This window comes from Hemiscyllium ocellatum, chromosome 32 (genome assembly GCF_020745735.1).
Source record: "Hemiscyllium ocellatum isolate sHemOce1 chromosome 32, sHemOce1.pat.X.cur, whole genome shotgun sequence".
NCBI lineage: Eukaryota > Metazoa > Chordata > Chondrichthyes > Orectolobiformes > Hemiscylliidae > Hemiscyllium > Hemiscyllium ocellatum.
The window spans coordinates 8071603-8080668 of record NC_083432.1 but is presented as its reverse complement, the minus strand read 5'-3'; positions in this window follow the sequence as shown (position 1 = coordinate 8080668).

Genomic DNA, 9066 nt, shown 5'->3' with positions numbered 1-9066 from the left:
TGTGCAAACAATACAGACAGTTGGCCGAGGTGGGAATCGCCTGGTCCCTAGCACTGTGAGGCAGCAGGGCTAACCACTGAGCCACTGTGTCACCTCAATCTATGAGCTCACCTTGTAATCTAATTTCTGAATCTAATCTGGCCAACTCAAACTCAATAATTTTGTAATTTTTAAGAATTCATTTGTAGGGTGTTGAGTGTTGCTGACTGGCCCGATATTGGCCAGGCAGAAGTGGGTACTGCAGATGCTGGAGATTAGAGTCAAGATTAGAGTGGTGCTGGAAAAGCACAGCAAGTCAGGCAGTATCCAAGGAGCAGGAAAATTGATGTTTCAGGCAAAAGCCCTTCATCAGGAGGCCCTTCCTGATGAAGGGCTTTTGCCCGAATCGTCAATTTTCCTGCTCCTCGGATACTGCCTGTCCTGCTGTGCTTTTCCAGCATCACTCTAATCTTAACTAGAATTAATTGACCATCCAGTTGCCCCTTGAGAAGATGGTGGTGAGCTGCCTTTTTGAACCACTGCAGTCCACCTGCTGGAGGTAGACCCACAATGCCCTTAGGGAGGGTATTCCAGGACTTTGACCCAACAACACTGAAGGAATGACTGACGGTGAACAGCTTGGAGGTGAACTTGCAGGGGATGGTGTTCCTAGGTATCTGGCCTTGTCATTCCAGATGGAAGTGGCCATGCATTTAGAAGGTGTTGTGTAAGGAACTTTGTTGAATTTCTGCAGTGCATCTTGTAGATAGTATACACTGCTACATCTGAGCATCAGTGGTGGAGGGAGAGGATGCTTGTGGATGTGGTGCCAATCAAGTGGGTTGCTTTGTCCTGGATGGTGTCAGGCTGCTCGAGTGTTGTTGGGTTGCACCCATCCAGAGAATTGGGGAGCATTCCACCACACTCCTGACATGTGCCTTGTGGTGGATAGGCTTTGGGGAATCAGGAAACAAGTTGCTCACCATTGTATTCCTAGGCTCTGATCTGTTCTCGTTGCCATTTATATGCTAGGGGTGATGCATGAAGGAGGAACTGAAGGAAATCTTTAATAGTCAGGAAATGGTATTGGGGAAACTGTAAGGATTAAAATCCAATAAATCCCCAGGGCTTGATGCTCTGCAGCCCAGAATACCCAAGGATGTGGCCCTAGAAATAACGGACACATTAGTGATAATTTTCCAACATTCTGTATACCCTGGAAGAGTTCCAATGGATTGGAGGGTAGTTAATGTAACCCCACTCTTTCAAAAAGGAGTGAGAGAGAAAGAAAATGGGGATTTATAGGCAGGTTAGCCTGACACCGATGATGGGGAAAATGCTGGAGTCAAATATTAAGGATGTGATAATTGAGCATTTGGAAAGTGGTGACAGAATCAGTCCTAGTCAGTATGGATTCAATAAGAGGAAATCATGCTTGACAAATCTTCTGGAAATTTTTTGAGGATATGACCAATCGAGTGGACAAGGGTGAATCAGTAGATATTGTGTATCTGAACTTTCAAAAGGCTTTTGACAAGGTTCCACACAAGAGATTGGTAAGGAAAATTAAAGCTCATAGTATATGAGATAACATATTGACGTGGATAGAGGACTGGCCGGCAGACAGGAAACAGAGAGTTAGAATAAACAGGTCCTTTTCAGAGTGCCAGGCAGTAACGAGTTCAATGCTGTGACCCCAGCTGTTCACAATATACATTAACGATTTGGATGAAGGAATTAAATGCAATATCACCAGATTTGCAGGTGACACTAAGCTAGGCTGTGAGGAGGATGCTAAGAGGCTGCAGGGTGACTTAGACAGACTGGCTGTGTGGGCAAATACAATATAATGTGGATAAATGTGAAGTTATCTGCTTTGGTGACAAAAATGGAAAGGGGGAATTATTATCTGAATGGTGACAGTTTAGGAAAAGGTAAGGTGCAACGATGTCATGGTGGAACGTTCGGTGAAGTTTGGCATGCAGGTGCAGCAGGCAATGAGGAAAGCTCATGGCATGCTGGCCTTCATAGAGTAAGGATGTCTTGCTGCAGTTATACAGGACCTTGGTGAGGCCACATCTTGGGTATTGTGTGCAGGTTTGATCTCCTAGTCTGAGGAAGGACACCTTGCTTTTGAGGGAGTCCAGTAAAGATTCACCAGACTGATTCCAGGATGGCAGGACTGACATTGAGGAAAGATGTCAGGTCACCTGCTTTTCCAAAACCTGCAGGAATCCTTGGTTTTGAAACAGTTCTCCTTTTCAGTCATAGAGTCATAGAGATATACAGCATGGAAACACACCCTTTGGTCCAACTCGTCCATGCCGACCAGATATCCCAACTCAATTTAGTCCCACCTGTCAGCACCTATATCCCTCCAAACCCTTCCTATTCATATACCCATCTAAATGCCTTTTAAATGTTGCAATTGTACTAGCCTCCACCACTTCCTCTGGCAGCTCATTCCATACATGTACCACCCTCTGCATGAAAAAGTTGCCCCATAAGTCTCTTTTATATCTTTCCCCTCTCACCCTAAACCTATGGCCTCTAGTTCTGGACTCCCCCACTCCAGGGAAAAGACTTGTCTATTTATTATATCCATGCTCTTCATAATTTTGTAAACCTTTATAAGGTCAACCCTCAGCCTCTGACGCTCCAGGGAAAATAACTCCAGCCTATTCAACCTCTCCCTATAGCTCAAATCCTCCACAATTTTAAAAGCATACAATAAAAAGGAACAGTCTTTACTACAAAATCCCTATAGTGTGGAAGCAGGCCATTCAGCCTATCAAGTCCACACTAACACTCCAAAGAACATCCTACCCTAACTCCACATTTCCCCAAGGCTAATCCATCTAGCCTGCACATCCCTGAACACTATGGGCAAGTTAGCATGACCAACTCACCTAACCTGCACATCTTTGGAGTGTGGGAGGAAACCGATGCAGACATGGGGAGAATGTGCAACTGCCACACAGACAGATTCTACCCTGAGGGTAGAATCAAACTTTTGTCTCTGGCACTTTGAGGCAGCAGTGCTGATCACTGAGGTGCCCCATTACATTGAAGTGTAGAACATTACTTTTCGACTCAAGTTGCTCTTGGTCAAATTGATTATGAAAGTCTATCATGTCATGATATTCTTGCTTAACGAGTCCTTATAATAAGACTGATTTTATCCCATGTGATTACATATTATTGCATCTTAAATAGCCTATTTGTTCTGACAAATTATCTTGAATGTGTCTGTGAACTCAAATCATATTGGTAAAAGTATTCTTTGAGATGGCTACTGATGTAAAAATTTAATTGCCCAGGATTATTGCAAGCCACCATTATTTCTATATAGATATATATGATTAAAATGTAGTTATGACTATGAGTAGGATGTTTGCCAATGATTGCACAATATTCAGCCCCATTTGTGAGTCCTCAGATATCAAAACAGTCCATACTGAAATGCAACAAAAGGCTTGTGTTGCTAAGGGGCAAGTAAAATTGACACCACACAAATGCCAGGCAATGACATCTCCAATAAGAGAAAATCTACTCGCTACTTCTTGACATTCAATGGTATTACCATCACTGAATTCCCCCACTATTAACATCCTTGTGGTTACCATTGACCAGAAATGCAACTGGGCATAAACACAATGGCTACAGAGGCTAGGAATGCTGCTGCAAGTAACTCACTCCTGACTTCCTAAAGTCTGTTCAGGAAAGATATGAATGTGTTGTGGAGGCACCATCACGTTTAAGCATCAAGGAGGGACGGGGCAGGGGGTGGGGGGAGCGATTTGGATGGGACGGTGGCTTACAAGGCCACAGAAGTTAAAGGTTTTTTTTTAGGAGACAAGGGTTACTGATGGTAAACATGAAGGATGCCTGTGGAGACAGAACATTAACTAGCACGGGCAGAAGGGAGAGAATTTGGGTGATTGTCAATTTAGTGGGAATAGGATTCTGAGTGTGGGGAAAGTGTCTGTGAAAGGGGTCTTTTGACACCAAGATCATGGTTTACAGAGCTGTGGTGGTTTCTGCTCTCCGATATGGCTCCGAGATGTGGACTGTCTAGAGCAGGGAGCTCAGGCTGCTGGAACATCCCACCAATACAGCCTGTGCAAGATCCTACGAATCCACCGGCAAGGCAGATGCACCAACACCAGTGTCCTTGACCAGGCTAACATCCCCAGCATTGAGGCACTGACCCTGACCCCCCTGAACAGCTGTGATGGGCTGGGCACGCTGTCCCCATGACCGATATGTGACTCACTGAACAAGTGCTCTACTCCCAGCTCCCAAAGGGCAGGTGAGCCCCAGGTGGACAAAGGAAGTGCTTCAGAGGTACACCTCAAGGCCTCACTGGGTGAAGTGCAGCATTCCCACAGACACCTGAGAATCACTGGCCCAAGACCATCCAATGTGGAGGAGGAGTATTCGGGAAGGTGCGAGCACCTCGAGACCTGGCATCAGGGAGAAATGGAAGCCAGGAGAAAGAGCATGCTGCCACACTAATGCCCACCCACCCCTTCATGTGACCACTCCCTGGCCCAGGTGTAACAGAGCCTAAGGTACCCATATCGGTCTGTACAGCTGCCTATAGACTCACCTTGAGAGTGGGAGACAGTCTTCCTTGTCTGTGAGGGAACACTAATGATGGGAATAGGATTCAGAGAGCAGGAAGTTGGTGTCTTGGATAAAATGGGCTTGGAGAAATCCATGTGGAGAGATAGGAGTGAAACTGGAGAAATATTTGAAGTTGGCTGGGGGCAGGGGATGAGTGCCTGAGAGAAAGTTTGGCAGGCAAGCCAGTGGGAGGAGGGATGGGCAAAGGCAGCTGATCAAAGTGTCTCATACCTTGTGACAAGAATTTCTCGAAACTCCTTACACTATTTGCTGTGTTGGATACAGGGGTGAGGGGTCTCAGAATTAGAGAAACACAGAATCCCTACAGAGTGGATAAAGGCCTTCAGCCCATCAAATCCTGCATCACTCTTTCGAACAGTATCCCACCGAGACCCAGCCCTCCCGCCCTATCCCTGTAACCAATAATTCCCATGGCTAATCCACCTGCGTTCATTAGCAGAGGGATTGAATTCAAGAGTCGTGAGGTGATGTTGCAGCTGTATAGGACCTTGGTAAGGCCACATTTAGAGTAGTGTGTGCAATTCTGGTTGCCTCATTTTAGTAAAGATGTGTAAGATTGTTCCATGCCTACATAAAAAAATTACCTCAGAAATCTTCTTTAAACTTTCACCTTAAACTTAGGCCCCTTTGTGTTTGACATGTCCCCCATGGGGAAAGGATTCTGACTATCCACTTTATCCTTGCCTCTCATAATTCTATAATCTTCTTTCAGTTGTCCCTTAGCCTCTAATGCCCCAGCGAAAACAGTCCGTGTATCAAACCTCTTATTACAGCTAATGAATTCCGTACCAGGCAACATCTTGGGAAACCTCTTTTGCACACTTTCCAAAGCCACCACAGCATTCCTACAGAATCCAGCTGGGACAGTAATCCCCTGCTAGGACAGTGACACCTGGCTGGAACAGTGACTCCCTTCTGGGACAGTGACACCTGGCTGGAACAGTGAGGCCCTGCTGGGACAATAACTCCCTGCTAAGATAGTGCCGCCTGGCTGGAACAGTGACTCCCTGATGGGACAGTGACCCCGGGCTGGAACAGTGGCCTCCTGCTGGGATAGTGACCCCCTGACTGGGACAGTGATGCCCTGATTGGGACAGTGACCCCTGGCTGGGACAGTGACTGCCTGCTAGGACAGTGACCTCTGGCTGGAACAGTGGCCCCTGGCTGGGATAGTGATCCCTGGCTGGGACAGTGACCACTGGCTGGTATAGTGACTCCCTGCTGGGACAGTGACCCCCGGCTGGGACAGTTATCCCCGGCTGGGACAGTGACCCCCGGCTGGGACAGTGACCCCCAGCTGGGACAGTGACTCCCTGCTGGGACAGTGACCCCTGGCTGGAAGTGGACCCCTGGCTGGAAGTGGACCCCTGCTGGGACAGTGACTCCCTGCTGGGACAGTGATCCTGGATGGAACAGTGTCCCCTGGCTGGGACAGTGATCCCGTGGCTGGGACGGTGACTCCCTGCTAGGACTGTGACCCCTGGCTGGAACAGTGGGCCCTGGCTGGGACAGTGACCCCTGGCTGGTACAGTGACCCCCTGGCTGGAACAGTGGCCTCCTGCTGGGACAGTGACCCCTGGCTGGAACAGTGGGCCCTGGCTGGGACAGTGACCCCTGGCTGGTACAGTGACTCCTGCTAGGATAGTGACTCCCTGCTTGGACAATGATCCCCTGGCTGGGACAGTGATCCCATGGCTGGGACAGTGATCCCATGGCTGGGACGGTGACTCCCTGCTAGGACTGTGACCCCTGGCTGGAACAGTGGGCCCTGGCTGGTACAGTGACTCCTGCTAGGATAGTGACTCCCTGCTTGGACAGTGATCCCCTGGCTGGAACAGTGGCACCCTTCTGGGACAGTGACGCCCTGGCTGGGACAGTGACCCCCTGGCTGGAACAGTGGCCTCCTGCTGGGACAGTGACCCCTGGCTGGGACAGTGACGCCTGGCTGGGACAGTGACGCCTGGCTGGGACAGTGACTCCCTGGCTGGGAAAGTAATCCCCTGGCTGGGACAGTGACTCCTGCTAGGATAGTGACTCCCTGCTTGGACAGTGAGCCCTGGCTGGGACAGTGATTCCCTGCTGGGACAGTGACCCCTGGCTGGGACAGTGACCCCCTGGCTGGGACAGTGACCCCCTGGCTGGGACAGTTATCCCCTGCTGGGACAGTGACCATTGGCTGGGACTGTGACTCCTTGCTGGGGCAGTGACCCCCTGGGCTGGGACAGTAACTCCCTACTAGGATAGTGACTCCCTGCTAGGACTGTGACCCCTGGCTGGAACAGTGGCCCCTGGCTGGGACAGTGACCCCTGGCTGGGACAGTGACCGCTGGCTGGAACAGTGGCCCCCTGCTGGATAATGGCCCCTGGCTGGGACAGTGACCCCTGGCTGGGACAGTGACTCCTGCTAGGATAGTGACTCCCTGCTTGGACAGTGACCCCTGGCTGGGACAGTGATTCCCTGCTGGGACAGTGACCCCTGGCTGGGACAGTGACCCCCTGGCTGGGACAGTGACCCCTGGCTGGGACAGTGACCCCCTAGCTGGGACTGTGACCCCTGGCTGGTACAGTGACTCCCTGGCTGGGACAGTGACTCCCTGCTGGGACAGTGATCCCCTCTGGGACACTGGTCCCTTACCATTGAGCCAATTTTGAATCCAATGAATTCTGTCTCCCTGGATCCCGTACGACCTAAACTTCCTGATTGGCCTGCCGTGCAGAACCCTGTCAAAGGCCTTACAAAAGTCCATCCAGATAACATCTTACTATCGTCCAACCACTGCCCTACCCTCATTTATTCTCTTGGTTACCTCTTCGAAAACCTCAAAAAGATTTGTCAGACATGACTTCCCGTGCATAAATCCATGCTGACTATCCCTAATCAGACCTTGACTATCCAAATGTTAGTTGATTCTGTCCCTCAGAGTATCCTCTCCAACAACTTGCCTACCACTGATGACAGGCTCACTGGCTTGTAATTCCCTGGCTTGTCTTTGCTACCTTTCTTAAACAATGGAACAACATTAGCCACCCTCCAGTCTTCCAGAACTTCACTAGTGGCTAAAGGTGAAGCAAAAATCTCTGCAAGAGCCTCTGGAATTTCTTTCTGAGCTTCCCACAATGTCTGAGGATGGACTTGATCAGGCTGAGGGGATTTATCCACTTTAATGGGCTTTAAGGTTGCAAACGCCTCCTCTCTGGTAATATATATGCTATCCAAAACATCCCCATTTATTTTTCTTATTTCCTTAGCATCCATGATTCTCTCCTTAGTAAACATGTAGGATAAATATTATTAAAAATCTTCCCCATCTCTTGTGGCTCCATTCTGATCTTCAAGGGGGACCTATTCTCTCCCTAGCCTCCCTTTTACTCTTTATTCAGCGTTAGAACCTCTTGGGATTATCTTTAACCTATCATACCTTCTTTTTGCTTCCTGATTTCTTGCCTAAGTGTGCTGCTACACTTTTTATAGTCATCTAGGGATTTACTTGAGCCTGACACTTAAACCCAATGCATGCTTTCTTCCCATTCCTGACCAGAGCCTCAATATCTCTCGTCAGCCAGAGATCCTACACCTGCCAGCTTTTCCCTTCACCTTTACAGGGACATACTGTCCCTGGACTCTTGATATCACACTTTTCAAAGCTTTCCATTAGCCAGTTGTTCCTTTTCCTTCAAACAGACTCACCCAATTGACGTCTGCTAGATCCTGCCCAATGGCCCCAAAATTGGCCCTGCTCCAGTTCAGAACATAACCTGTGGACTTATCCTATCTTTATTCATAACTAGGTTAAAACGAAGAGAGTTATGGTCACTGGATCCAAACTGCTCTCTGACTAACACTTCAGTAACACCTTGCTGAGACAGTAACAAACTCTTGATTTGTTTTTACAACATGCTTTCCTATCTATCTTGATGCTGTCTATGAATCTACCCATACTGTCTTTGCTTCCCTAATCTAAGTCATTAATACAAATTGTGAAATGTTGACATCTCAGCAAAGACCCCTGTAGGATCTAAACATCATATCTCTGACTGACCTACTGTAAACAGACAAAGATCGTTCAGCCCCTCAAGCCTGCTCCACATTCAGTAAGATCGTGGCTGATTGGTTTGTGTTTTAAATTCCACATTTCCATCGAGCTGTGATAACCCCTGACTCTCCTGCCTCACAAGAACCTGTACATCTGTGTTTTAAGAATATTCAATTACACTGCCTTCTGAGGCAGAGCAGGTTTAAAGCTGCACCAACTCTTGCAAGCCTTCTTGTCCTAGTTTCACCAGCCAGTGGAAACATCCTGTCTACTTCTATCTTATCTGTTCCCTTCATAATTTTATGTTTCCATAAGATCTCCCCCTCATTCTTCTAAATTCCAATGAATATAATCCCTGTCTACTCAGTGACTCCCCATAAGCCAATCCCTTAAATTATCTCAG